A 26,189-nucleotide genomic window follows, 5' to 3' on the forward strand; every position below is an offset into this window, starting at 1 on the left:
CATGGACAAGCCAAGAACTTGGTAGAATTGATTCGAAGTTAACTTTTCATAATCAGACCAGAAATATCAACTTGCGACGGCCGAGTGGTTAAGGCGTTTGACTAGAAATCAAATGGGATCTTCCCGCGCAGGATTTGAACCTGATGTCACGTGATGTTTTTGCAAAGTCGTAAACGCGGTAATTAGTCATCATGACCACAGAAGATTTAATTGAGCAGGAACAGAGTAACACCTGCGTCAAAATCATGATCCTCAATTCAATATTTTAAAGATTATTTTGATGAAATGTCTTGAGATTGCAAGACATTCCACACGGTAATGTAACTTGATAATTTTGATGAGAGCATTATTTCTCCGTAAACTCAAGATAAGTATTTTTAGCATAACATTTCTACAAATATATTGTATAGTGATGAAAGTCAAGATTGTCACACTCATCTCGTTTTGGAAAAAAAAGAGAAAAGAAAATCCACAGGAAGTATATTTCGTTGCGAGTAGGATTCGAACCTACGCGGGAAGATCCCATTTGATATCAAGTCAAACGCCTTAACCACTCGGCCATCGCAACCTCTTACTGATTGAAGTAAAGTAAAAATACAATAAATCTATTCGGACTCATTCAACCAACCAGAGATCTTACCTCTTTAAAACCAATAGACCACAACTGATAACACGGAAACGTTGAAAAAGCTAACAACGCGCTAACTGAGCTTGTTTCTCAAAACTTGTAAAGCCAAAACTTGTTATTATAACAAATTTGCGATAACAGTTTAAAGCTATACGGAAATCCTTCGATTTGATTGGTTAATGGTAAACTTGTTAAAGAAATCGGGAATTTGTTATCATAGTTAGTCTTTATGAAACGGAACCTTGGTCCTGTTACAACTGGCTCTATTGCAACCGGTAAGGTGGCAACGATGCCCAATGTCATCACAATTCATTACTTAAATATTAAAATAAATGTCTTCATTTCACAATCCGAGAGACGTAACTGGGCTTACTGTTATAGCGCTCTGTTAGGCTAACAACGTTTCTGTGCTGTTGGCCCTGCTTACTAACATATTCAGAATTTTTTATTTTTTATTCTTTGCAAACCGACATTTTGCTGGAGGACTACGGAACATATCAACAAATTTTCTTTCAAAATGTTCAACTAAAAATCAATAAAAATTGTTTTGGCATTGATAAAAGTGAAAAATACACTGGCCTGAAGAAATTGTAAAATAAATTTAACAAATCGATCTTTTTCACAGTTGGATAACCCACAAAATACGACATAATCAATACAAAAGAGGAAAAGGAGTTGATATGGCCGAGTGGTTATCTCGTTTCTTTTAAGTTTTACTTCCAATTTGTCATGGACAGCATTAAGTAGGTTGCGATGGCCGAGTGGTTAAGGCGTTTGACTAGAAATCAAATGGGATCTTCCCGCGTAGGTTCGAATCCTACTCGCAACGAAATATACTTCCTGTGGTTTTTTTCCCCTCTTTTTCTCAATATGAAATGAGTGTCACTATCTTGACTTTCACACCATAGACAAAATATTTTAATTTACAGAGAAATACAATGAAAATTATCAAGGCATACTGCGGCCTTGTTAAGTAACTTTCAGTCTTAAAACACATTTCATGAAAATGATCTTTTAGACATTGACGAATATTTGAATCGAGCATCATGATTGTGACACAGGTCCCTGCTAAATTTAACTATCTTGTGGTCATGACGGCGAATTACCGTGCTTTTGATTGCAAAGGTCACGTGACTAAATCACCAGATTTTATAGAACTGTGAAGTTTGAATGCATCATGGACAAGCCAAGAACTTGGTAGAATTGATTCGAAGTTAACTTTTCATAATCAGACCAGAAATATCAACTTGCGACGGCCGAGTGGTTAAGGCGTTTGACTAGAAATCAAATGGGATCTTCCCGCGCAGGATTTGAACCTGATGTCACGTGATGTTTTTGCAAAGTCGTAAACGCGGTAGTCACCATGGCCACAGAAAGTTTAATTGAGCTGGAACAGAGTAATACCTGCGTCAAAATCATGATCCTCAATTCAAATATCCGTGAATACGTAAAAAATAATTTTCATGAAATGTTTTAAGATTGCAAGTTATTCAACAAGGTTATGTAACTTGATAATTTCGATGAGAGCGTCATTTCTCCGTAAATTCAAGATAAGTATTTTAAGCATAAAATTTCTACAAATATATTGTATAGGGATGAAAGTCAAGATAGTCACAGTCATCTCGTTTTGAGAAAAGGAGAGGAAAACCAAACCACAGGAAGTATATTTCGTTGCGAGTAGGATTCGAACCTACGCGGGAAGATCCCATTTGATTTCAAGTCAAACGCCTTAACCACTCGGCCATCGCAACCTCTTACTGATTGGAACAAAGTAAAAATGCAATAAATCTATTCGGATTCATCCAACCAACCAACCAACCAACCAGAGATCTTACCTCTTTAAAACCAATAGACCAGTACTGACAACACAGAAACGTTGAAAATCTAACAACACGCTATAACTGGGCTTGTTTCTTAAAACTTGTGAAGCCACAAACTTGTTATAATAACAAATTTGCGATAACAGTTTAAAGCTAAGGAAATCCTTCGATTTGATTGGTTAATAGTAAACTTGTTATAGAAATCGGGAATTTGTTATCATAGTAAGTCTTTATGAAACTGAACCCAGGTCCTGTTACAACTGGCCCTATTGCAACCGGTAAGGTGGCAACGATGCCCAATGTCATCACAATTCATTACTTAAACATTAAAATAAATGTCTTCATTTCACAATCCGAGAGACGTAACTGGGCTTATTGTTAAGCGCCCTGTTAGGCTAACAACGTTTCTGTGCGGTTGGCCCTCAATACTAGCATATTCAGAATTTTTTAATTTTTTATTCTTTGCAAACCGACATTTTGCTGGAGGACTACGGAACATATCAACAAATTATCTTACAAAATGTTCAACCAAAAATCAATAAAAATTGTTTTGGCATTGATAAAAGTGAAAAATACAATGGCCTGAAGAAATTGTAAAATAAATTTAACAAATCGATCTTTTTCACAGTTGGATAACCCACAAAATACGACATAATCCATTACGAAAATGTCCCGTTTGATTCTCGACCTCACTTCGGACTGCAAACTGCGGTTTTATACCCCGATTCGCGTTTGGAAACTTTTCCAACCCCGATAAACCCATCTTGGCCAGGTAATCCCCTTGTCTCGATTTCACCACCACGGGCCAGCTAAATGAGCGTTGAGCCAAGGACGAAATGATAAACAACGCCGTGCTATTACGTAAGACTTGTCTGCCTGTAGAAGGATCTTCGGAATGAAATTATTGTATTCGATATTAATCACGTTTTCAAAGGCATATTACATTCAGACATCCAATACTAGTCCATTTTCAATTTCGAACGAAGAAAATCGACCTTGAAATAAGGAAAGTAAGCGAATAAAAATTACGGTATGCTTAGCATGCAAGGACCGCGATGCATGCATAGTTTCTGTCCGTCCAGCAAGAAAATGGGTTCACTCGCGCAATGATACAGTCTTAACGTTCGAAAAATAGAAGTAATGGCATACCAACATACAAAGTATAATAATCATGCTGCTGATATGCACAAAAATATGAAATCATTATTTTTTTTACCCCAAAGTCTTATTCATAATTTAAATACAAACTATGCCTGTAACTATTTTTTAATCGCAAACGTATTATTGCACCATACGTGGTTCTCCGGTAAACTGCCCATGTGCGCTGCATCCATTCCACCGTTTGTTTTGGGTCGTTTATACTTTTAGTTTCCACCATTAAATGTCTAACTTAGATATGTTGTGCTAATTTTTTTGTAAGTCAAAATGTTCATCGTTGGAGAGCGAGTTCAGGCGATTGATGAGTTGGGATGATGGAGTGTTGGAAAGATCGATCACGTGTCTTAGTTTACAAAACCGCGTGCCCGTTGAACCCCGATCCCTTCAGTGCCCATTTTTAATATGTTCCCCTTCCTCAAGTACATCTTGTTGAATAATCACTTTAAAAAAAGTTGTTTTTTTGCCCCCCCCCCCTTAGCCCCCTTTTCATAGTGAAAGTTCCTTTGCAGTGTCCTTTTTTATCTTTGATCAAGCGACCCATTTGAACATGCCCATATTTGATTGTGATAAATGTCTGTTTTATTTTCTAGTTCAAAATTTATCATTCTGCTAATATGAGGTGATTAAAATTAGCGCCCTGTCCTTTTTGTCGGGAGAAAGAGAGAGAGAGAAATAGAGATGGGGTGGAATTTCCACCCCATCTCTATTTCTCTCTATATATCTTTAACAAGGGCGCCGGAAGCGAGGGGGGGCAGGGGGCACTTGCCCCCCCCCCCCAAATAAATTTTTTGGGGGGCAAAACGAGATTTTGCCCCCCCCCCAATGTGCCCCCCTGAAAGTAGAAAAATGATAATTTTTTAAATAATTAAAGGACAAAAGTATACGATGAAGGCACTTTTATGCCCAAAAATTGTCATTTCTATTGTCAAAAATGAACAATTTTGCCCCTGACGGAGCAATGACATTATCTTAGTAAGCCTGGCGTCTTTTGACGAACAGTTCCTCTGTGAAACATACCTTTGAAAAGCCCCTTTTCCATCTTATTACAGTGTGATAACGTTTAACCTTTTAATGAATACATTTCAGACTAAAACCGAATGGCAAGCTAATTTTCTTTAATATCTAAACCTACAAATTATGAAAAAGATGGATATCTTCTTAGATAAATGATTTGATTTTACATATTTCGATCCAAAAAAGTGAAAAAAAATCAAGCACGTTTTGAAATAAAAAGATGGCTGTGTATTTATGCAAAGCGCAAGCGATTTTATTATTTTTATAACATGTCCTGAAAGTTTTCTTTTTTCCCAATTATTCACCTCCCTTCCATCATTCAACTTTCTTCCCGGTCCTATCTTTCTTCTTATTTTTCGCCTCACCTTCCGCCGCTTCGCCCCTTGATCTACCTATGATGACCCCTCCCACGGCAGGAATTTTGTGTAAAAATGGAGTATAAGTCTCGTTAATAGAGTGTTTAAAAACAAATTTGGGGGATAAAGCATAGTTAAAGTTCATTGTGAAGGATTAATCATAACTCATGAAAACTATTCTTTATACTGAGTACGCAAACAATGAAAATATTCTCAGTATATTCCAAGTAAATTTGGAATAAAGGGAAAGTGAATTGGATTAACAAAGGTATGATTTTACTGGGTATGGAACATTCTCGTCTAACCGTCTATGCACTAAATTCAGAGGCGATTTTCTTTTTTTCATCATTTTTATTAGTTATGAAATTGACAATGGCCATCGATGTCATCAATGTCATCACTCTTTGGCTGGTATATAGGGCTAGATGAGAGTTGGAGAATAGTTGGGCCGGTATGCCTTTTCTTTTCCTAACCAAGTTCTTAACATAAACTATCTGTTTATATATATTTCGAAATTCGAGGATATAATTTCGATTTGAAATTATGTATTTTTTCCATAATAAAAGAGCACAAATAGTAGGGGGACATTTGATATTATGTACCCCTTTCCAAAATGGTAGGGGGACGCGTCCCCCCTGTCCCCCTGGGATTTCCGCCCATGGTGATGGGGGAGCTTTTGCATTTTCTAGAATAAAATTGAAAGATTTCGTGCACACTTTGGGTGAATTTTGCCCTCTCGATCGGTGGCCCCCGGATGCATACGGTCATGCATGTTTGTCATCTTAAAGTCTTTAAAAGGCCTATATTACATTGGTTTAAAACAATAGAGTTTGCAATAAGGCTAGTAATTTGCTGGAACTGCGACCCTGATCATGAAGAAACACCAGTCTGGGTCAGAAGGGAGGAAACAGGATCAAAAAGAACCCCAAGACTGTTTAATTCTCAAGAAATTTATTTTTGAATGCTCTTAGAAACGCAACTTTTACACTCAATTTTTACACCCTCAACCACACCCTCTCCCGCTCGATCGCTTCCGTATCTCACGCTTTCAAAAATATTGTGCCCCCTTCGGGATTTTGCCCCCCCCCCCAAAAAAAAAAAAAAAAAAAAAAAACTGAAAGTGTTCCGGCACGCCTTGGTGGAAACAAATCTGAAAGAAAACATGAAACCAAGAAAGGTATTTCAGAGGGAGGTTTACCGTATACACAGGCTATATGCCTACAAAATAAGAACAATAATGGGAGATAAAGAAGATCACCTGCTAATAACGCATGTGAATTAGAAAACGTTCTGAATAGATATGAATAGAACATTGAAATGCTATCCAAACATTGTGATTCATAATGCTGGTCTTTGTATTTTAATGTTCTATGTATAGGCCTACACCTCAGCTTTGAGAAAAGGACATTCATAGGCCTTACTACAGATATGATTGGCAAATGCACGTTCTTTAGAGGTGTAGATCAAAAGGGGGTGGATGAAGAAAATAAGTCTAGAAAGAAAAGAATTAGACAGCCAGACAGAGAGAAAGAAGGAAAGAAAGGAAGGAAGAAAATAAGTCTAGAAAGAAAAGAATTAGACAGCCAGACAGAGAGAAAGAAGGAAAGAAAGGAAGGAAGGAAGAAAGAAAGAAAGAAAGAAAGAAAGGAAGGAAGAGAGAGAGAAAGAAAGAAAGAAAAAAAGAAAGGAAGGAAGGAAGAGAGAGAGAGAAAGAAAGAAAGAAAGAAAGAAGGAAAGAAAGAAAGAAAAAACTTTCTATCAACGCGTGTATACATCCATGGCCATGCGCTCGCCGGAACTACACACATTGCAATCCATCGTGTGTGGCCCCCTGCTGTGACCGTAGATGCTGGGGTGAATTATCTTCGCGGACCGAGGTAAAGAAACAGGTGTTTCTATACTTAAATTTAATCTCTTGAGGGCAATAGGATTTGTATTACTGGGAGAAGATATTTGTTGATAAGGAAAAATGGGGTATACAGCCCTCAAACGAGAGATTTTCGTCATGAATACAAAAGAGGAAAAGGAGTTGATATGGCCGAGTGGTTATCTAGTTTCTTTTAAATTTTAGTTCCAATTTGTCATGGACAGCATTAAGTAGGTTGCGATGGCCGAGTGGTTAAGGCGTTTGACTAGAAATCAAATGGGATCTTCCCGCGTAGGTTCGAATCCTACTCGCAACGAAATATACTTCCTGTGGTTTTTTTTCCCCTCCTTTTCTCAATACGAAATGAGTGTCCCTATCTTGACTTTCACACCATAGACAAAATTTTTAATTTACAGAGAAATACAATGAAAATTATCAAGGCATACTGCGGCCTTGTTAAGTAACTTTCAGTCTTAAAACACATTTCATAAAAATGATCCTTTAGACATTGATGAATATTTGAATCGAACATCATGATTGTGACACAGGTGACTGCTAAATTTAACTATCTTGTGGTCATGACGGCGAATTACCGTGCTTTTGATTGCAAAGGTCACGTGACTAAATCACCAGATTTTATAGAACTGTGAAGTTTGAATGCATCATGGACAAGCCAAGAACTTGGTAGAATTGATTCGAAGTTAACTTTTCATAATCAGACCAGAAATATCAACTTGCGATGGCCGAGTGGTTAAGGCCTTTGACTAAAAATCAAATGGGATCTTCCCGCGCAGGATTTGAACCTGATGTCACGTTCTGTTTTTTTGCAAAGTCGTAAACGGGGTAATTAGTCATCATGACCACAAAATATTTAATTGAGCAGGAACAGAGTAACACCTGCGTCAAAATCATGATCCTCAATTCAATATTTTAAAGATTATTTTGATGAAATGTCTTGAGATTGCAAGACATTCCACACGGTAATGTAACTTGATAATTTTGATGAGAGCATTATTTCTCCGTAAACTCAAGATAAGTATTTTTAGCATAACATTTCTACAAATATATTGTATAGTGATGAAAGTCAAGATTGTCACACTCATCTCGTTTTGGAAAAAAAAGAGAAAAGAAAATCCACAGGAAGTATATTTCGTTGCGAGTAGGATTCGAACCTACGCGGGAAGATCCCATTTGATTTCAAGTCAAACGCCTTAACCACTCGGCCATCGCAACCTCTTACTGATTGGAACAAAGTAAAAATACAATAAATCTATTCGGACTCATTCAACCAACCAGAGATCTTACCTCTTTAAAACCAATAGACCACAACTGACAACACGGAAACGTTGAAAAAGCTAACAACGCGCTAACTGAGCTTGTTTCTCAAAACTTGTAAAGCCAAAACTTGTTATTATAACAAATTTGCGATAACAGTTTAAAGCTAAGGAAATCCTTCGATTTGATTGGTTAATAGTAAACTTGTTATAGAAATCGGGAATTTGTTATCATAGTAAGTCTTTATGAAACTGAACCCAGGTCCTGTTACAACTGGCCCTATTGCATTCGGTAAGGTGGCAACGATGCCCAATGTCATCACAATTCATTACTTAAACATTAAAATAAATGTCTTCATTTCACAATCCGAGAGACGTAACTGGGCTTATTGTTAAGCGCCCTGTTAGGCTAACAACGTTTCTGTGCGGTTGGCCCTCATTACTAGCATATTCAGAATTTTTTAATTTTTTATTCTTTGCAAACCGACATTTTGCTGGAGGACTACGGAACATATCAACAAATTATCTTACAAAATGTTCAACCAAAAATCAATAAAAATTGTTTTGGCATTGATAAAAGTGAAAAATACAATGGCCTGAAGAAATTGTAAAATAAATTTAACAAATCGATCTTTTTCACAGTTGGATAACCCACAAAATACGACATAATCAATACAAAAGAGGAAAAGGAGTTGATATGGCCGAGTGGTTATCTCGTTTCTTTTAAGTTTTACTTCCAATTTGTTATGGACAGCATTAAGTAGGTTGCGATGGCCGAGTGGTTAAGGCGTTTGACTAGAAATCAAATGGGATCTTCCCGCGTAGGTTCGAATCCTACTCGCAACGAAATATACTTCCTGTGGTTTTTTTCCCTCTTTTTTTCAATATGAAATGAGTGTCACTATCTTGACTTTCACACCATAGACAAAATATTTTAATTTACAGAGAAATACAATGAAAATTATCAAGGCATACTGCGGCCTTGTTAAGTAACTTTCAGTCTTAAAACACATTTCATGAAAATGATCTTTTAGACATTGATGAATATTTGAATCGAACATCATGATTGTGACACAGGTGACTGCTAAATTTAACTATCCTGTGGTCATGACGGCGAATTACCGTGCTTTTGATTTGCAAAGGTCACGTGACTAAATCACCAGATTTTATAGAACTGTGAAGTTTGAATGCATCATGGACAAGCCAAGAACTTGGTAGAATTGATTCGAAGTTAACTTTTCATAATCAGACCAGAAATATCAACTTGCGATGGCCGAGTGGTTAAGGCCTTTGACTAAAAATCAAATGGGATCTTCCCGCGCAGGATTTGAACCTGATGTCACGTTCTGTTTTTTTGCAAAGTCGTAAACGGGGTAATTAGTCATCATGACCACAAAATATTTAATTGAGCAGGAACAGAGTAACACCTGCGTCAAAATCATGATCCTCAATTCAATATTTTAAAGATTATTTTGATGAAATGTCTTGAGATTGCAAGACATTCCACACGGTAATGTAACTTGATAATTTTGATGAGAGCATTATTTCTCCGTAAACTCAAGATAAGTATTTTTAGCATAACATTTCTACAAATATATTGTATAGTGATGAAAGTCAAGATTGTCACACTCATCTCGTTTTGGAAAAAAAAGAGAAAAGAAAATCCACAGGAAGTATATTTCGTTGCGAGTAGGATTCGAACCTACGCGGGAAGATCCCATTTGATATCAAGTCAAACGCCTTAACCACTCGGCCATCGCAACCTCTTACTGATTGAAGTAAAGTAAAAATACAATAAATCTATTCGGACTCATTCAACCAACCAGAGATCTTACCTCTTTAAAACCAATAGACCACAACTGACAACACGGAAACGTTGAAAAAGCTAACAACGCGCTAACTGAGCTTGTTTCTCAAAACTTGTAAAGCCAAAACTTGTTATTATAACAAATTTGCGATAACAGTTTAAAGCTATACGGAAATCCTTCGATTTGATTGGTTAATGGTAAACTTGTTAAAGAAATCGGGAATTTGTTATCATAGTTAGTCTTTATGAAACGGAACCTAGGTCCTGTTACAACTGGCTCTATTGCAACCGGTAAGGTGGCAACGATGCCCAATGTCATCACAATTCATTACTTAAATATTAAAATAAATGTCTTCATTTCACAATCCGAGAGACGTAACTGGGCTTACTGTTATAGCCCTCTGTTAGGCTAACAACGTTTCTGTGCTGTTGGCCCTGCTTACTAACATATTCAGAATTTTTTAATTTTTTATTCTTTGCAAACCGACATTTTGCTGGAGGACTACGGAACATATCAACAAATTTTCTTTCAAAATGTTCAACTAAAAATCAATAAAAATTGTTTTGGCATTGATAAAAGTGAAAAATACACTGGCCTGAAGAAATTGTAAAATAAATTTAACAAATCGATCTTTTTCACAGTTGGATAACCCACAAAATACGACATAATCAATACAAAAGAGGAAAAGGAGTTGATATGGCCGAGTGGTTATCTAGTTTCTTTTAAATTTTACTTCCAATTTGTCATGGACAGCATTAAGTAGGTTGCGATGGCCGAGTGGTTAAGGCGTTTGACTAGAAATCAAATGGGATCTTCCCGCGTAGGTTCGAATCCTACTCGCAACGAAATATACTTCCTGTGGTTTTTTTCCTCTCCTTTTTTCAATACGAAATGAGTGTCACTATCTTGACTTTCACACCATAGACAAAATATTTTAATTTACAGAGAAATACAATGAAAATTATCAAGGCATACTGCGGCCTTGTTAAGTAACTTTCAGTCTTAAAACACATTTCATGAAAATGATCTTTTAGACATTGACGAATATTTGAATCGAGCATCATGATTGTGACACAGGTCCCTGCTAAATTTAACTATCTTGTGGTCATGACGGCGAATTACCGTGCTTTTGATTGCAAAGGTCACGTGACTAAATCACCAGATTTTATAGAACTTTGAAGTTTGAATGCATCATGGACAAGCCAAGAACTTGGTAGAATTGATTCGAAGTTAACTTTTCATAATCAGACCAGAAATATCAACTTGCGACGGCCGAGTGGTTAAGGCGTTTGACTAGAAATCAAATGGGATCTTCCCGCGCAGGATTTGAACCTGATGTCACGTGATGTTTTTGCAAAGTCGTAAACGCGGTAGTCACCATGGCCACAGAAAGTTTAATTGAGCTGGAACAGAGTAATACCTGCGTCAAAATCATGATCCTCAATTCAAATATCCGTGAATACGTAAAAAATAATTTTCATGAAATGTTTTAAGATTGCAAGTTATTCAACAAGGTTATGTAACTTGATAATTTCGATGAGAGCGTCATTTCTCCGTAAATTCAAGATAAGTATTTTAAGCATAAAATTTCTACAAATATATTGTATAGGGATGAAAGTCAAGATAGGGACACTCATTTCGTATTGAGAAAAAGAGAGGAAAACCAAACCACAGGAAGTATGTTTCGTTGCGAGTAGGATTCGAACCTACGCGGGAAGATCCCATTTGATTTCAAGTCAAACGCCTTAACCACTCGGCCATCGCAACCTCTTACTGATTGGAACAAAGTAAAAATACAATAAATCTATTCGGATTCATTCAACCAACCAACCAACCAGAGATCTTACCTCTTTAAAACCAATAGACCAGTACTGACAACACAGAAACGTTGAAAAAGCTAACAACACGCTATAACTGGGCTTGTTTCTTAAAACTTGTGAAGCCACAAACTTGTTATAATAACAAATTTGCGATAACAGTTTAAAGCTAAGGAAATCCTTCGATTTGATTGGTTAATAGTAAACTTGTTATAGAAATCGGGAATTTGTTATCATAGTTAGTCTTTATGAAACTGAACCCAGGTCCTGTTACAACTGGCCCTATTGCAACCGGTAAGGTGGCAACGATGCCCAATGTCATCACAATTCATTACTTAAACATTAAAATAAATGTCTTCATTTCACAATCCGAGAGACGTAACTGGGCTTACTGTTATAGCGCTCTGTTAGGCTAACAACGTTTCTGTGCTGTTGGCCCTGCTTACTAACATATTCAGAATTTTTTAATTTTTTATTCTTTGCAAACCGACATTTTGCTGGAGGACTACCGAACATATCAACAAATTATCTTACAAAATGTTCAACCAAAAATCAATAAAAATTGTTTTGGCATTGATAAAAGTGAAAAATACACTGGCCTGAAGAAATTGCAAAATTAAAAGTAACAAATCGATCTTTTTTACACTTGGATTACCCACAAAATAAGAGATGACCATTACAAGACAATTTTTTTTTCTTGTTGTGGGTAGGATTCGAACGTCCGCGAGCAGATCACATTTGATTTCTAGTCAAACGCCCTTATACCACTCGGCTATCTCAAGTTTTCTGCTTACTAAAAGTTAACTTCGAATCAATTATACCAAATTCTTGGCCTGCCCATGATGCGTTCAAAGTTACATAAGATCTGTTGATTAAGTGAAATCGTTCTTGTTCACACTTGGATAACCCACAAAATACGATATAACTAATACAAAAGAGGAAAAAGAGTTGATATGGCCGAGTGGTTATCTAGTTTCTTTTAAATTTTACTTCCAATTTGTTATGGACAGCATTAAGTAGGTTGCGATGGCCGAGTGGTTAAGGCGTTTGACTAGAAATCAAATGGGATCTTCCCGCGTAGGTTCGAATCCTACTCGCAACGAAATATACTTCCTGTGGTTTTTTTCCTCTCCTTTTCTCAATACGAAATGAGTGTCCCTATCTTGACTTTCACACCATAGACAAAATATTTTAATTTACAGAGAAATACAATGAAAATTATCAAGGCATACTGCGGCCTTGTTAAAGGGGAAGTTCACCCTGAAGAAAACTTTGTTGTAAAAATAGCAGAAAAAATAGTAAAAAATATTGGTGAAGGTTTGAGGAAAATCCGTTAAAGAGTAAGAAAGTTATTAGAGTTCAAAATTTTGGATTTGTGACGTCATAAACGAGCAGCTGCCCCATGTGTTATGTAATATAAAATGTATGAATTTCAAATTTTGTATATGGTTCCTGATGACTTAATTCTGTTTTCTTTTCATGATCGGGTGTGAAATGATTTGTCTATTGATATACAAAAGTTACAGTGAAAACCATTTTCAATTTTCTCAGAAAATGACATTTCATTGATTTTTTAACATTCGCTATGTAGGAATGCTGCTCGCATATGACGTCACAAATCAAATAATTGAAATTCTAATAACTTTTTAATTATTTGATGAATTTTTCTCAAACCTTCAGCAATATTTTTTATTATTTTTTCTGCTATTTTTACAATAAACTTTTTGTCAGGGTGAACTTCCCCTTTAAGTAATTTTCAGTCTTAAAACACATTTCATGAAAATGATCTTTTAGACATTGACGAATATTTGAATCGAGCATCATGATTGTGACACAGGTCACTGCTAAATTTAACTATCTTGTGGCCATGACGACGAATTACCGTGCTTTTGATTTGCAAAGGTCACGTGACTAAATCACCAGATTTTATAGAACTGTGAAGTTTGAATGCATCATGGACAAGCCAAGAACTTGGTAGAATTGATTCGAAGTTAACTTTTCATAATCAGACCAGAAATATCAACTTGCGACGGCCGAGTGGTTAAGGCGTTTGACTAGAAATCAAATGGGATCTTCCCGCGCAGGATTTGAACCTGATGTCACGTGATGTTTTTGCAAAGTCGTAAACGCGGTAATTAGTCACCATGGCCACAGAAAGTTTAATTGAGCTGGAACAGAGTAACACCTGCGTCAAAATCATGATCCTCAATTCAAATATTCGTGTATAAAAAATAATTTTCATGAAATGTTTTAAGATTGCAAGTTATTCAACAAGGTATGTAACTTGATAATTTCGATGAGAGCGTCATTTCTCTGTAAGTTCAAGATAAGTATTTTAAGCATAACATTTCTACGAATATATTGTATAGTGATGAAAGTCAAGATTGTCACACTCATCTCGTTTTGGAAATAAAAAGAAAACCAAACCACAGGAAGTATATTTCCTTCCGAGTAGGATTCGATTTGGAAGAATAGATTCGAAGTTACTCTTTCATAATCAGACCAGAAATATGAAGTTGCGATGGCCGAGTTGTTAAGGCAATTGACTAGAAATCAAATGGGATATTTCCGCGTAGGAAACGTGGTAATTAGTCATCATGACCACAAAAGATTTAATTGAGCAGGAACAGAGTAACACCTGCGTCAAAGTCATGATCCTCAATTCAATATTTTAAAGATTATTTTGATGAAATGTCTTGAGATTGCAAGACATTCAACAAGGTAATGCAACTTGATAATATTGATGAGAGCATTTTTTCTCCGTAAACTCAAGATAAGTATTTTTAGCACAAAATTTCTACAAATATTTTGTATAGGGATGAAAGTCAAGATAGTCACACTCATCTCGTTTTGGAAAAAAAGAGAAAACCAAACCACAGGAAGTACGTTTCGTTGCGAGTAGGATTCGAACCTACGCGGGAAGATCCCATTTGATTTCAAGTCAAACGCCTTAACCACTCGGCCATCGCAACCTCTTACTGATTGGAACAAAGTAAAAATACAATAAATCTATTCGGATTCATTCAACCAACCAACCAACCAGAGATCTTACCTCTTTAAAACCAATAGACCAGTACTGACAACACAGAAACGTTGAAAAACTAACAACACGCTATAACTGGGCTTGTTTCTTAAAACTTGTGAAGCCACAAACTTGTTATAATAACAAATTTGCGATAACAGTTTAAAGCTAAGGAAATCCTTCGATTTGATTGGTTAATAGTAAACTTGTTATAGAAATCGGGAATTTGTTATCATAGTAAGTCTTTATGAAACTGAACCCAGGTCCTGTTACAACTGGCCCTATTGCAACCGGTAAGGTGGCAACGATGCCCAATGTCATCACAATTCATTACTTAAACATTAAAATAAATGTCTTCATTTCACAATCCGAGAGACGTAACTGGGCTTACTGTTATAGCGCTCTGTTAGGCTAACAACGTTTCTGTGCGGTTGGCCCTCATTACTAACATATTCAGAATTTTTTAATTTTTTATTCTTTGCAAACCGACATTTTGCTGGAGGACTACGGAACATATCAACAAATTATCTTACAAAATGTTCAACCAAAAATCAATAAAAATTGTTTTGGCATTGATAAAAGTGAAAAATACACTGGCCTGAAGAAATTGCAAAATTAAAAGTAACAAATCGATCTTTTTTACACTTGGATTACCCACAAAATAAGAGATGACCATTACAAGACAGGTTTTTTTTTTCTCGTTGTGGGTAGGATTCGAACGTCCGCGAGCAGATCACATTTGATTTTTAGTCAAACGCCCTTATACCACTCGGCTATCTCAAGTTGTTCTGCTTACTAAAAGTTAACTTCGAATCAATTATACCAAATTTTTGGCCTGCCCATGATGCGTTCAAAGTTACATAAGATCTGTTGATTAAGTGAAATCGTTCTTGTTCACACTTGGATAACCCACAAAATACGATATAATCAATACAAAAGAGGAAAAAGAGTTGATATGGCCGAGTGGTTATCTAGTTTCTTTTAAATTTTAGTTCCAATTTGTTATGAACAGCATTAAGTAGGTTGCGATGGCCGAGTGGTTAAGGCGTTTGACTAGAAATCAAATGGGATCTTCCCGCGTAGGTTCGAATCCTACTCGCAACGAAATATACTTCCTGTGGTTTTTTTTCCTCTCCTTTTCTCAATACGAAATGAGTGTCCCTATCTTGACTTTCACACCATAGACAAAATATTTTAATTTACAGAGAAATACAATGAAAATTATCAAGGCATACTGCGGCCTTGTTAAAGGGGAAGTTCACCCTGAAGAAAACTTTGTTGTAAAAATAGCAGAAAAAATAGTAAAAAATATTGGTGAAGGTTTGAGGAAAATCCGTTAAAGAGTAAGAAAGTTATTAGAGTTCAAAATTTTGGATTTGTGACGTCATAAACGAGCAGCTGCCCCATGTGTTATGTAATATAAAATGTATGAATTTCAAATTTTGTATATGGTTCCTGATGACTTAATTCTGTTTTCTTTTCATGATCGGGTGTGAAATGATTTGTCTATTGATATACAAAAGTTACAGTGAAAACCATTTTCAATTTTCTCAGAAAATGACATTTCATTGATTTTTTAACATTCGCTATGTAGGAATGCTGCTCGCATATGACGTCACAAATCAAATAATTGAAATTCTAATAACTTTTTAATTATTTGATGAATTTTTCTCAAACCTTCAGCAATATTTTTTATTATTTTTTCTGCTATTTTTACAATAAACTTTTTGTCAGGGTGAACTTCCCCTTTAAGTAATTTTCAGTCTTAAAACACATTTCATGAAAATGATCTTTTAGACATTGACGAATATTTGAATCGAGCATCATGATTGTGACACAGGTCACTGCTAAATTTAACTATCTTGTGGCCATGACGACGAATTACCGTGCTTTTGATTTGCAAAGGTCACGTGACTAAATCACCAGATTTTATAGAACTGTGAAGTTTGAATGCATCATGGACAAGCCAAGAACTTGGTAGAATTGATTCGAAGTTAACTTTTCATAATCAGACCAGAAATATCAACTTGCGACGGCCGAGTGGTTAAGGCGTTTGACTAGAAATCAAATGGGATCTTCCCGCGCAGGATTTGAACCTGATGTCACGTGATGTTTTTGCAAAGTCGTAAACGCGGTAATTAGTCACCATGGCCACAGAAAGTTTAATTGAGCTGGAACAGAGTAACACCTGCGTCAAAATCATGATCCTCAATTCAAATATTCGTGAATATATAAAACATAATTTTCATGAAATGTTTTAAGATTGCAAGTTATTCAACAAGGTATGTAACTTGATAATTTCGATGAGAGCGTCATTTCTCTGTAAGTTCAAGATAAGTATTTTAAGCATAACATTTCTACGAATATATTGTATAGTGATGAAAGTCAAGATTGTCACACTCATCTCGTTTTGGAAATAAAAAGAAAACCAAACCACAGGAAGTATATTTCCTTCCGAGTAGGATTCGATTTGGAAGAATAGATTCGAAGTTACTCTTTCATAATCAGACCAGAAATATGAAGTTGCGATGGCCGAGTTGTTAAGGCAATTGACTAGAAATCAAATGGGATATTTCCGCGTAGGAAACGTGGTAATTAGTCATCATGACCACAAAAGATTTAATTGAGCAGGAACAGAGTAACACCTGCGTCAAAGTCATGATCCTCAATTCAATATTTTAAAGATTATTTTGATGAAATGTCTTGAGATTGCAAGACATTCAACAAGGTAATGCAACTTGATAATATTGATGAGAGCATTTTTTCTCCGTAAACTCAAGATAAGTATTTTTAGCACAAAATTTCTACAAATATTTTGTATAGGGATGAAAGTCAAGATAGTCACACTCATCTCGTTTTGGAAAAAAGAGAAAACCAAACCACAGGAAGTACGTTTCGTTGCGAGTAGGATTCGAACCTACGCGGGAAGATCCCATTTGATTTCAAGTCAAACGCCTTAACCACTCGGCCATCGCAACCTCTTACTGATTGGAACAAAGTAAAAATACAATAAATCTATTCGGATTCATTCAACCAACCAACCAACCAGAGATCTTACCTCTTTAAAACCAATAGACCAGTACTGACAACACAGAAACGTTGAAAATCTAACAACACGCTATAACTGGGCTTGTTTCTTAAAACTTGTGAAGCCACAAACTTGTTATAATAACAAATTTGCGATAACAGTTTAAAGCTAAGGAAATCCTTCGATTTGATTGGTTAATAGTAAACTTGTTATAGAAATCGGGAATTTGTTATCATAGTAAGTCTTTATGAAACTGAACCCAGGTCCTGTTACAACTGGCCCTATTGCAACCGGTAAGGTGGCAACGATGCCCAATGTCATCACAATTCATTACTTAAACATTAAAATAAATGTCTTCATTTCACAATCCGAGAGACGTAACTGGGCTTACTGTTATAGCGCTCTGTTAGGCTAACAACGTTTCTGTGCGGTTGGCCCTCATTACTAGCATATTCAGAATTTTTTAATTTTTTATTCTTTGCAAACCGACATTTTGCTGGAGGACTACGGAACATATCAACAAATTATCTTACAAAATGTTCAACCAAAAATCAATAAAAATTGTTTTGGCATTGATAAAAGTGAAAAATACACTGGCCTGAAGAAATTGCAAAATTAAAAGTAACAAATCGATCTTTTTTACACTTGGATTACCCACAAAATAAGAGATGACCATTACAAGACAGGTTTTTTTTTTCTCGTTGTGGGTAGGATTCGAACGTCCGCGAGCAGATCACATTTGATTTCTAGTCAAACGCCCTTATACCACTCGGCTATCTCAAGTTGTTCTGCTTACTAAAAGTTAACTTCGAATCAATTATACCAAATTCTTGGCCTGCCCATGATGCGTTCAAAGTTACATAAGATCTGTTGATTAAGTGAAATCGTTCTTGTTCACACTTGGATAACCCACAAAATACGATATAATCAATACAAAAGAGGAAAAAGAGTTGATATGGCCGAGTGGTTATCTAGTTTCTTTTAAATTTTACTTCCAATTTGTTATGGACAGCATTAAGTAGGTTGCGATGGCCGAGTGGTTAAGGCGTTTGACTAGAAATCAAATGGGATCTTCCCGCGTAGGTTCGAATCCTACTCGCAACGAAATATACTTCCTGTGGTTTTTTTTCCTCTCCTTTTCTCAATACGAAATGAGTGTCCCTATCTTGACTTTCACACCATAGACAAAATATTTTAATTTACAGAGAAATACAATGAAAATTATCAAGGCATACTGCGGCCTTGTTAAAGGGGAAGTTCACCCTGAAGAAAACTTTGTTGTAAAAATAGCAGAAAAAATAGTAAAAAATATTGGTGAAGGTTTGAGGAAAATCCGTTAAAGAGTAAGAAAGTTATTAGAGTTCAAAATTTTGGATTTGTGACGTCATAAACGAGCAGCTGCCCCATGTGTTATGTAATATAAAATGTATGAATTTCAAATTTTGTATATGGTTCCTGATGACTTAATTCTGTTTTCTTTTCATGATCGGGTGTGAAATGATTTGTCTATTGATATACAAAAGTTACAGTGAAAACCATTTTCAATTTTCTCAGAAAATGACATTTCATTGATTTTTTAACATTCGCTATGTAGGAATGCTGCTCGCATATGACGTCACAAATCAAATAATTGAAATTCTAATAACTTTTTAATTATTTGATGAATTTTTCTCAAACCTTCAGCAATATTTTTTATTATTTTTTCTGCTATTTTTACAATAAACTTTTTGTCAGGGTGAACTTCCCCTTTAAGTAATTTTCAGTCTTAAAACACATTTCATGAAAATGATCTTTTAGACATTGACGAATATTTGAATCGAGCATCATGATTGTGACACAGGTCACTGCTAAATTTAACTATCTTGTGGCCATGACGGCGAATTACCGTGCTTTTGATTTGCAAAGGTCACGTGACTAAATCACCAGATTTTATAGAACTGTGAAGTTTGAATGCATCATGGACAAGCCAAGAACTTGGTAGAATTGATTCGAAGTTAACTTTTCATAATCAGACCAGAAATATCAACTTGCGACGGCCGAGTGGTTAAGGCGTTTGACTAGAAATCAAATGGGATCTTCCCGCGCAGGATTTGAACCTGATGTCACGTGATGTTTTTGCAAAGTCGTAAACGCGGTAATTAGTCACCATGGCCACAGAAGGTTTAATTGAGCTGGAACAGAGTAACACCTGCGTCAAAATCATGATCCTCAATTCAAATATTCGTGAATATATAAAACATAATTTTCATGAAATGTTTTAAGATTGCAAGTTATTCAACAAGGTATGTAACTTGATAATTTCGATGAGAGCGTCATTTCTCTGTAAGTTCAAGATAAGTATTTTAAGCATAACATTTCTACGAATATATTGTATAGTGATGAAAGTCAAGATTGTCACACTCATCTCGTTTTGGAAATAAAAAGAAAACCAAACCACAGGAAGTATATTTCCTTCCGAGTAGGATTCGATTTGGAAGAATAGATTCGAAGTTACTCTTTCATAATCAGACCAGAAATATGAAGTTGCGATGGCCGAGTTGTTAAGGCAATTGACTAGAAATCAAATGGGATATTTCCGCGTAGGAAACGTGGTAATTAGTCATCATGACCACAAAAGATTTAATTGAGCAGGAACAGAGTAACACCTGCGTCAAAGTCATGATCCTCAATTCAATATTTTAAAGATTATTTTGATGAAATGTCTTGAGATTGCAAGACATTCAACAAGGTAATGCAACTTGATAATATTGATGAGAGCATTTTTTCTCCGTAAACTCAAGATAAGTATTTTTAGCACAAAATTTCTACAAATATTTTGTATAGGGATGAAAGTCAAGATAGTCACACTCATCTCGTTTTGGAAAAAAAGAGAAAACCAAACCACAGGAAGTACGTTTCGTTGCGAGTAGGATTCGAACCTACGCGGGAAGATCCCATTTGATTTCAAGTCAAACGCCTTAACCACTCGGCCATCGCAACCTCTTACTGATTGGAACAAAGTAAAAATACAATAAATCTATTCGGATTCATTCAACCAACCAACCAACCAGAGATCTTACCTCTTTAAAACCAATAGACCAGTACTGACAACACAGAAACGTTGAAAAAGCTAACAACACGCTATAACTGGGCTTGTTTCTTAAAACTTGTGAAGCCACAAACTTGTTATAATAACAAATTTGCGATAACAGTTTAAAGCTAAGGAAATCCTTCGATTTGATTGGTTAATAGTAAACTTGTTATAGAAATCGGGAATTTGTTATCATAGTAAGTCTTTATGAAACTGAACCCAGGTCCTGTTACAACTGGCCCTATTGCAACCGGTAAGGTGGCAACGATGCCCAATGTCATCACAATTCATTACTTAAACATTAAAATAAATGTCTTCATTTCACAATCCGAGAGACGTAACTGGGCTTACTGTTATAGCGCTCTGTTAGGCTAACAACGTTTCTGTGCGGTTGGCCCTCCTTACTAACATATTCAGAATTTTTTAATTTTTTATTCTTTGCAAACCGACATTTTGCTGGAGGACTACGGAACATATCAACAAATTATCTTACAAAATGTTCAACCAAAAATCAATAAAAATTGTTTTGGCATTGATAAAAGTGAAAAATACACTGGCCTGAAGAAATTGCAAAATTAAAAGTAACAAATCGATCTTTTTTACACTTGGATTACCCACAAAATAAGAGATGACCATTACAAGACAGGTTTTTTTTTCTCGTTGTGGGTAGGATTCGAACGTCCGCGAGCAGATCACATTTGATTTCTAGTCAAACGCCCTTATACCACTCGGCTATCTCAAGTTGTTCTGCTTACTAAAAGTTAACTTCGAATCAATTATACCAAATTCTTGGCCTGCCCATGATGCGTTCAAAGTTACATAAGATCTGTTGATTAAGTGAAATCGTTCTTGTTCACACTTGGATAACCCACAAAATACGATATAATCAATACAAAAGAGGAAAAAGAGTTGATATGGCCGAGTGGTTATCTAGTTTCTTTTAAATTTTACTTCCAATTTGTTATGGACAGCATTAAGTAGGTTGCGATGGCCGAGTGGTTAAGGCGTTTGACTAGAAATCAAATGGGATCTTCCCGCGTAGGTTCGAATCCTACTCGCAACGAAATATACTTCCTGTGGTTTTTTTTCCTCTCCTTTTCTCAATACGAAATGAGTGTCCCTATCTTGACTTTCACACCATAGACAAAATATTTTAATTTACAGAGAAATACAATGAAAATTATCAAGGCATACTGCGGCCTTGTTAAAGGGGAAGTTCACCTGAAGAAAACTTTGTTGTAAAAATAGCAGAAAAAATAGTAAAAAATATTGGTGAAGGTTTGAGGAAAATCCGTTAAAGAGTAAGAAAGTTATTAGAGTTCAAAATTTTGGATTTGTGACGTCATAAACGAGCAGCTGCCCCATGTGTTATGTAATATAAAATGTATGAATTTCAAATTTTGTATATGGTTCCTGATGACTTAATTCTGTTTTCTTTTCATGATCGGGTGTGAAATGATTTGTCTATTGATATACAAAAGTTACAGTGAAAACCATTTTCAATTTTCTCAGAAAATGACATTTCATTGATTTTTTAACATTCGCTATGTAGGAATGCTGCTCGCATATGACGTCACAAATCAAATAATTGAAATTCTAATAACTTTTTAATTATTTGATGAATTTTTCTCAAACCTTCAGCAATATTTTTTATTATTTTTTCTGCTATTTTTACAATAAACTTTTTGTCAGGGTGAACTTCCCCTTTAAGTAATTTTCAGTCTTAAAACACATTTCATGAAAATGATCTTTTAGACATTGACGAATATTTGAATCGAGCATCATGATTGTGACACAGGTCACTGCTAAATTTAACTATCTTGTGGCCATGACGACGAATTACCGTGCTTTTGATTTGCAAAGGTCACGTGACTAAATCACCAGATTTTATAGAACTGTGAAGTTTGAATGCATCATGGACAAGCCAAGAACTTGGTAGAATTGATTCGAAGTTAACTTTTCATAATCAGACCAGAAATATCAACTTGCGACGGCCGAGTGGTTAAGGCGTTTGACTAGAAATCAAATGGGATCTTCCCGCGCAGGATTTGAACCTGATGTCACGTGATGTTTTTGCAAAGTCGTAAACGCGGTAATTAGTCACCATGGCCACAGAAAGTTTAATTGAGCTGGAACAGAGTAACACCTGCGTCAAAATCATGATCCTCAATTCAAATATTCGTGAATATATAAAACATAATTTTCATGAAATGTTTTAAGATTGCAAGTTATTCAACAAGGTATGTAACTTGATAATTTCGATGAGAGCGTCATTTCTCTGTAAGTTCAAGATAAGTATTTTAAGCATAACATTTCTACGAATATATTGTATAGTGATGAAAGTCAAGATAGTCACAGTCATCTCGTTTTGGAAAAAAAGAGAAAACCAAACCACAGGAAGTACGTTTCGTTGCGAGTAGGATTCGAACCTACGCGGGAAGATCCCATTTGATTTCAAGTCAAACGCCTTAACCACTCGGCCATCGCAACCTCTTACTGATTGGAACAAAGTAAAAATACAATAAATCTATTCGGATTCATTCAACCAACCAGAGATCTTACCTCTTTAAAACCAATAGACCAGTACTGACAACACAGAAACGTTGAAAATCTAACAACACGCTATAACTGGGCTTGTTTCTTAAAACTTGTGAAGCAACAAACTTGTTATAATAACAAATTTGCGATAACAGTTTAAAGCTAAGGAAATCCTTCGATTTGATTGGTTAATAGTAAACTTGTTATAGAAATCGGGAATTTGTTATCATAGTAAGTCTTTATGAAACTGAACCCAGGTCCTGTTACAACTGGCCCTATTGCACCGGTAAGGTGGCAACGATGCCCAATGTCATCACAATTCATTACTTAAACATTAAAATAAATGTCTTCATTTCACAATCCGAGAGACGTAACTGGGCTTACTGTTATAGCGCTCTGTTAGGCTAACAACGTTTCTGTGCGGTTGGCCCTCATTACTAGCATATTCAGAATTTTTTAATTTTTTATTCTTTGCAAACCGACATTTTGCTGGAGGACTACGGAACATATCAACAAATTATCTTACAAAATGTTCAACCAAAAATCAATAAAAATTGTTTTGGCATTGATAAAAGTGAAAAATACACTGGCCTGAAGAAATTGCAAAATTAAAAGTAACAAATCGATCTTTTTTACACTTGGATTACCCACAAAATAAGAGATGACCATTACAAGACAATTTTTTTTTCTCGTTGTGGGTAGGATTCGAACGTCCGCGAGCAGATCACATTTGATTTCTAGTCAAACGCCCTTATACCACTCGGCTATCTCAAGTTGTTCTGCTTACTAAAAGTTAACTTCGAATCAATTATACCAAATTCTTGGCCTGCCCATGATGCGTTCAAAGTTACATAAGATCTGTTGATTAAGTGAAATCGTTCTTGTTCACACTTGGATAACCCACAAAATACGATATAATCAATACATTAGAGGAAAAAGAGTTGATATGGCCGAGTGGTTATCTAGTTTCTTTTAAATTTTACTTCCAATTTGTTATGGACAGCATTAAGTAGGTTGCGATGGCCGAGTGGTTAAGGCGTTTGACTAGAAATCAAATGGGATCTTCCCGCGTAGGTTCGAATCCTACTCGCAACGAAATATACTTCCTGTGGTTTTTTTTCCTCTCCTTTTCTCAATACGAAATGAGTGTCCCTATCTTGACTTTCACACCATAGACAAAATATTTTAATTTACAGAGAAATACAATGAAAATTATCAAGGCATACTGCGGCCTTGTTAAAGGGGAAGTTCACCCTGAAGAAAACTTTGTTGTAAAAATAGCAGAAAAAATAGTAAAAAATATTGGTGAAGGTTTGAGGAAAATCCGTTAAAGAGTAAGAAAGTTATTAGAGTTCAAAATTTTGGATTTGTGACGTCATAAACGAGCAGCTGCCCCATGTGTTATGTAATATAAAATGTATGAATTTCAAATTTTGTATATGGTTCCTGATGACTTAATTCTGTTTTCTTTTCATGATCGGGTGTGAAATGATTTGTCTATTGATATACAAAAGTTACAGTGAAAACCATTTTCAATTTTCTCAGAAAATGACATTTCATTGATTTTTTAACATTCGCTATGTAGGAATGCTGCTCGCATATGACGTCACAAATCAAATAATTGAAATTCTAATAACTTTTTAATTATTTGATGAATTTTTCTCAAACCTTCAGCAATATTTTTTATTATTTTTTCTGCTATTTTTACAATAAACTTTTTGTCAGGGTGAACTTCCCCTTTAAGTAATTTTCAGTCTTAAAACACATTTCATGAAAATGATCTTTTAGACATTGACGAATATTTGAATCGAGCATCATGATTGTGACACAGGTCACTGCTAAATTTAACTATCTTGTGGCCATGACGACGAATTACCGTGCTTTTGATTTGCAAAGGTCACGTGACTAAATCACCAGATTTTATAGAACTGTGAAGTTTGAATGCATCATGGACAAGCCAAGAACTTGGTAGAATTGATTCGAAGTTAACTTTTCATAATCAGACCAGAAATATCAACTTGCGACGGCCGAGTGGTTAAGGCGTTTGACTAGAAATCAAATGGGATCTTCCCGCGCAGGATTTGAACCTGATGTCACGTGATGTTTTTGCAAAGTCGTAAACGCGGTAATTAGTCACCATGGCCACAGAAAGTTTAATTGAGCTGGAACAGAGTAACACCTGCGTCAAAATCATGATCCTCAATTCAAATATTCGTGAATATATAAAACATAATTTTCATGAAATGTTTTAAGATTGCAAGTTATTCAACAAGGTATGTAACTTGATAATTTCGATGAGAGCGTCATTTCTCTGTAAGTTCAAGATAAGTATTTTAAGCATAACATTTCTACGAATATATTGTATAGTGATGAAAGTCAAGATTGTCACACTCATCTCGTTTTGGAAATAAAAAGAAAACCAAACCACAGGAAGTATATTTCCTTCCGAGTAGGATTCGATTTGGAAGAATAGATTCGAAGTTACTCTTTCATAATCAGACCAGAAATATGAAGTTGCGATGGCCGAGTTGTTAAGGCAATTGACTAGAAATCAAATGGGATATTTCCGCGTAGGAAACGTGGTAATTAGTCATCATGACCACAAAAGATTTAATTGAGCAGGAACAGAGTAACACCTGCGTCAAAGTCATGATCCTCAATTCAATATTTTAAAGATTATTTTGATGAAATGTCTTGAGATTGCAAGACATTCAACAAGGTAATGCAACTTGATAATATTGATGAGAGCATTTTTTCTCCGTAAACTCAAGATAAGTATTTTTAGCACA

At 35.6% G+C, this 26,189-nt stretch overlaps 18 non-coding genes across 18 annotated transcripts; 9 read left to right on the forward strand and 9 right to left on the reverse strand.

Moving 5' to 3' along the window:
- Nucleotides 1-486: 486 nt before the first annotated feature.
- On the reverse strand, nt 487-568 carry TRNAS-UGA. Its single transcript has one exon. It is a non-coding gene; the product is annotated as a tRNA-Ser (tRNA).
- An 807-nt stretch (nt 569-1,375) lies between these two features.
- On the forward strand, nt 1,376-1,457 carry TRNAS-AGA. Its single transcript has one exon. It is a non-coding gene; the product is annotated as a tRNA-Ser (tRNA).
- Nucleotides 1,458-2,297: 840 nt separating this feature from the next.
- Nucleotides 2,298-2,379, reverse strand: TRNAS-UGA. The gene has a single exon. It is a non-coding gene; the product is annotated as a tRNA-Ser (tRNA).
- Nucleotides 2,380-7,077: 4,698 nt separating this feature from the next.
- TRNAS-AGA lies at nt 7,078-7,159 on the forward strand. The gene has a single exon. It is a non-coding gene; the product is annotated as a tRNA-Ser (tRNA).
- An 835-nt stretch (nt 7,160-7,994) lies between these two features.
- TRNAS-UGA lies at nt 7,995-8,076 on the reverse strand. The gene has a single exon. It is a non-coding gene; the product is annotated as a tRNA-Ser (tRNA).
- Nucleotides 8,077-8,881: 805 nt separating this feature from the next.
- On the forward strand, nt 8,882-8,963 carry TRNAS-AGA. Its single transcript has one exon. It is a non-coding gene; the product is annotated as a tRNA-Ser (tRNA).
- Nucleotides 8,964-9,798: 835 nt separating this feature from the next.
- TRNAS-UGA lies at nt 9,799-9,880 on the reverse strand. Its single transcript has one exon. It is a non-coding gene; the product is annotated as a tRNA-Ser (tRNA).
- Nucleotides 9,881-10,688: 808 nt separating this feature from the next.
- Nucleotides 10,689-10,770, forward strand: TRNAS-AGA. The gene has a single exon. It is a non-coding gene; the product is annotated as a tRNA-Ser (tRNA).
- Nucleotides 10,771-11,610: 840 nt separating this feature from the next.
- On the reverse strand, nt 11,611-11,692 carry TRNAS-UGA. Its single transcript has one exon. It is a non-coding gene; the product is annotated as a tRNA-Ser (tRNA).
- A 1,070-nt stretch (nt 11,693-12,762) lies between these two features.
- Nucleotides 12,763-12,844, forward strand: TRNAS-AGA. Its single transcript has one exon. It is a non-coding gene; the product is annotated as a tRNA-Ser (tRNA).
- A 1,788-nt stretch (nt 12,845-14,632) lies between these two features.
- On the reverse strand, nt 14,633-14,714 carry TRNAS-UGA. Its single transcript has one exon. It is a non-coding gene; the product is annotated as a tRNA-Ser (tRNA).
- Nucleotides 14,715-15,786: 1,072 nt separating this feature from the next.
- TRNAS-AGA lies at nt 15,787-15,868 on the forward strand. Its single transcript has one exon. It is a non-coding gene; the product is annotated as a tRNA-Ser (tRNA).
- A 1,792-nt stretch (nt 15,869-17,660) lies between these two features.
- Nucleotides 17,661-17,742, reverse strand: TRNAS-UGA. Its single transcript has one exon. It is a non-coding gene; the product is annotated as a tRNA-Ser (tRNA).
- A 1,072-nt stretch (nt 17,743-18,814) lies between these two features.
- On the forward strand, nt 18,815-18,896 carry TRNAS-AGA. Its single transcript has one exon. It is a non-coding gene; the product is annotated as a tRNA-Ser (tRNA).
- A 1,793-nt stretch (nt 18,897-20,689) lies between these two features.
- TRNAS-UGA lies at nt 20,690-20,771 on the reverse strand. The gene has a single exon. It is a non-coding gene; the product is annotated as a tRNA-Ser (tRNA).
- A 1,072-nt stretch (nt 20,772-21,843) lies between these two features.
- Nucleotides 21,844-21,925, forward strand: TRNAS-AGA. Its single transcript has one exon. It is a non-coding gene; the product is annotated as a tRNA-Ser (tRNA).
- A 1,345-nt stretch (nt 21,926-23,270) lies between these two features.
- TRNAS-UGA lies at nt 23,271-23,352 on the reverse strand. The gene has a single exon. It is a non-coding gene; the product is annotated as a tRNA-Ser (tRNA).
- A 1,061-nt stretch (nt 23,353-24,413) lies between these two features.
- Nucleotides 24,414-24,495, forward strand: TRNAS-AGA. The gene has a single exon. It is a non-coding gene; the product is annotated as a tRNA-Ser (tRNA).
- Nucleotides 24,496-26,189: the final 1,694 nt, after the last annotated feature.

The sequence above is a fragment of the Lytechinus variegatus genome, chromosome 1 (genome assembly GCF_018143015.1).
Source record: "Lytechinus variegatus isolate NC3 chromosome 1, Lvar_3.0, whole genome shotgun sequence".
In the NCBI taxonomy this organism is placed as follows: Eukaryota; Metazoa; Echinodermata; class Echinoidea; order Temnopleuroida; family Toxopneustidae; genus Lytechinus; species Lytechinus variegatus.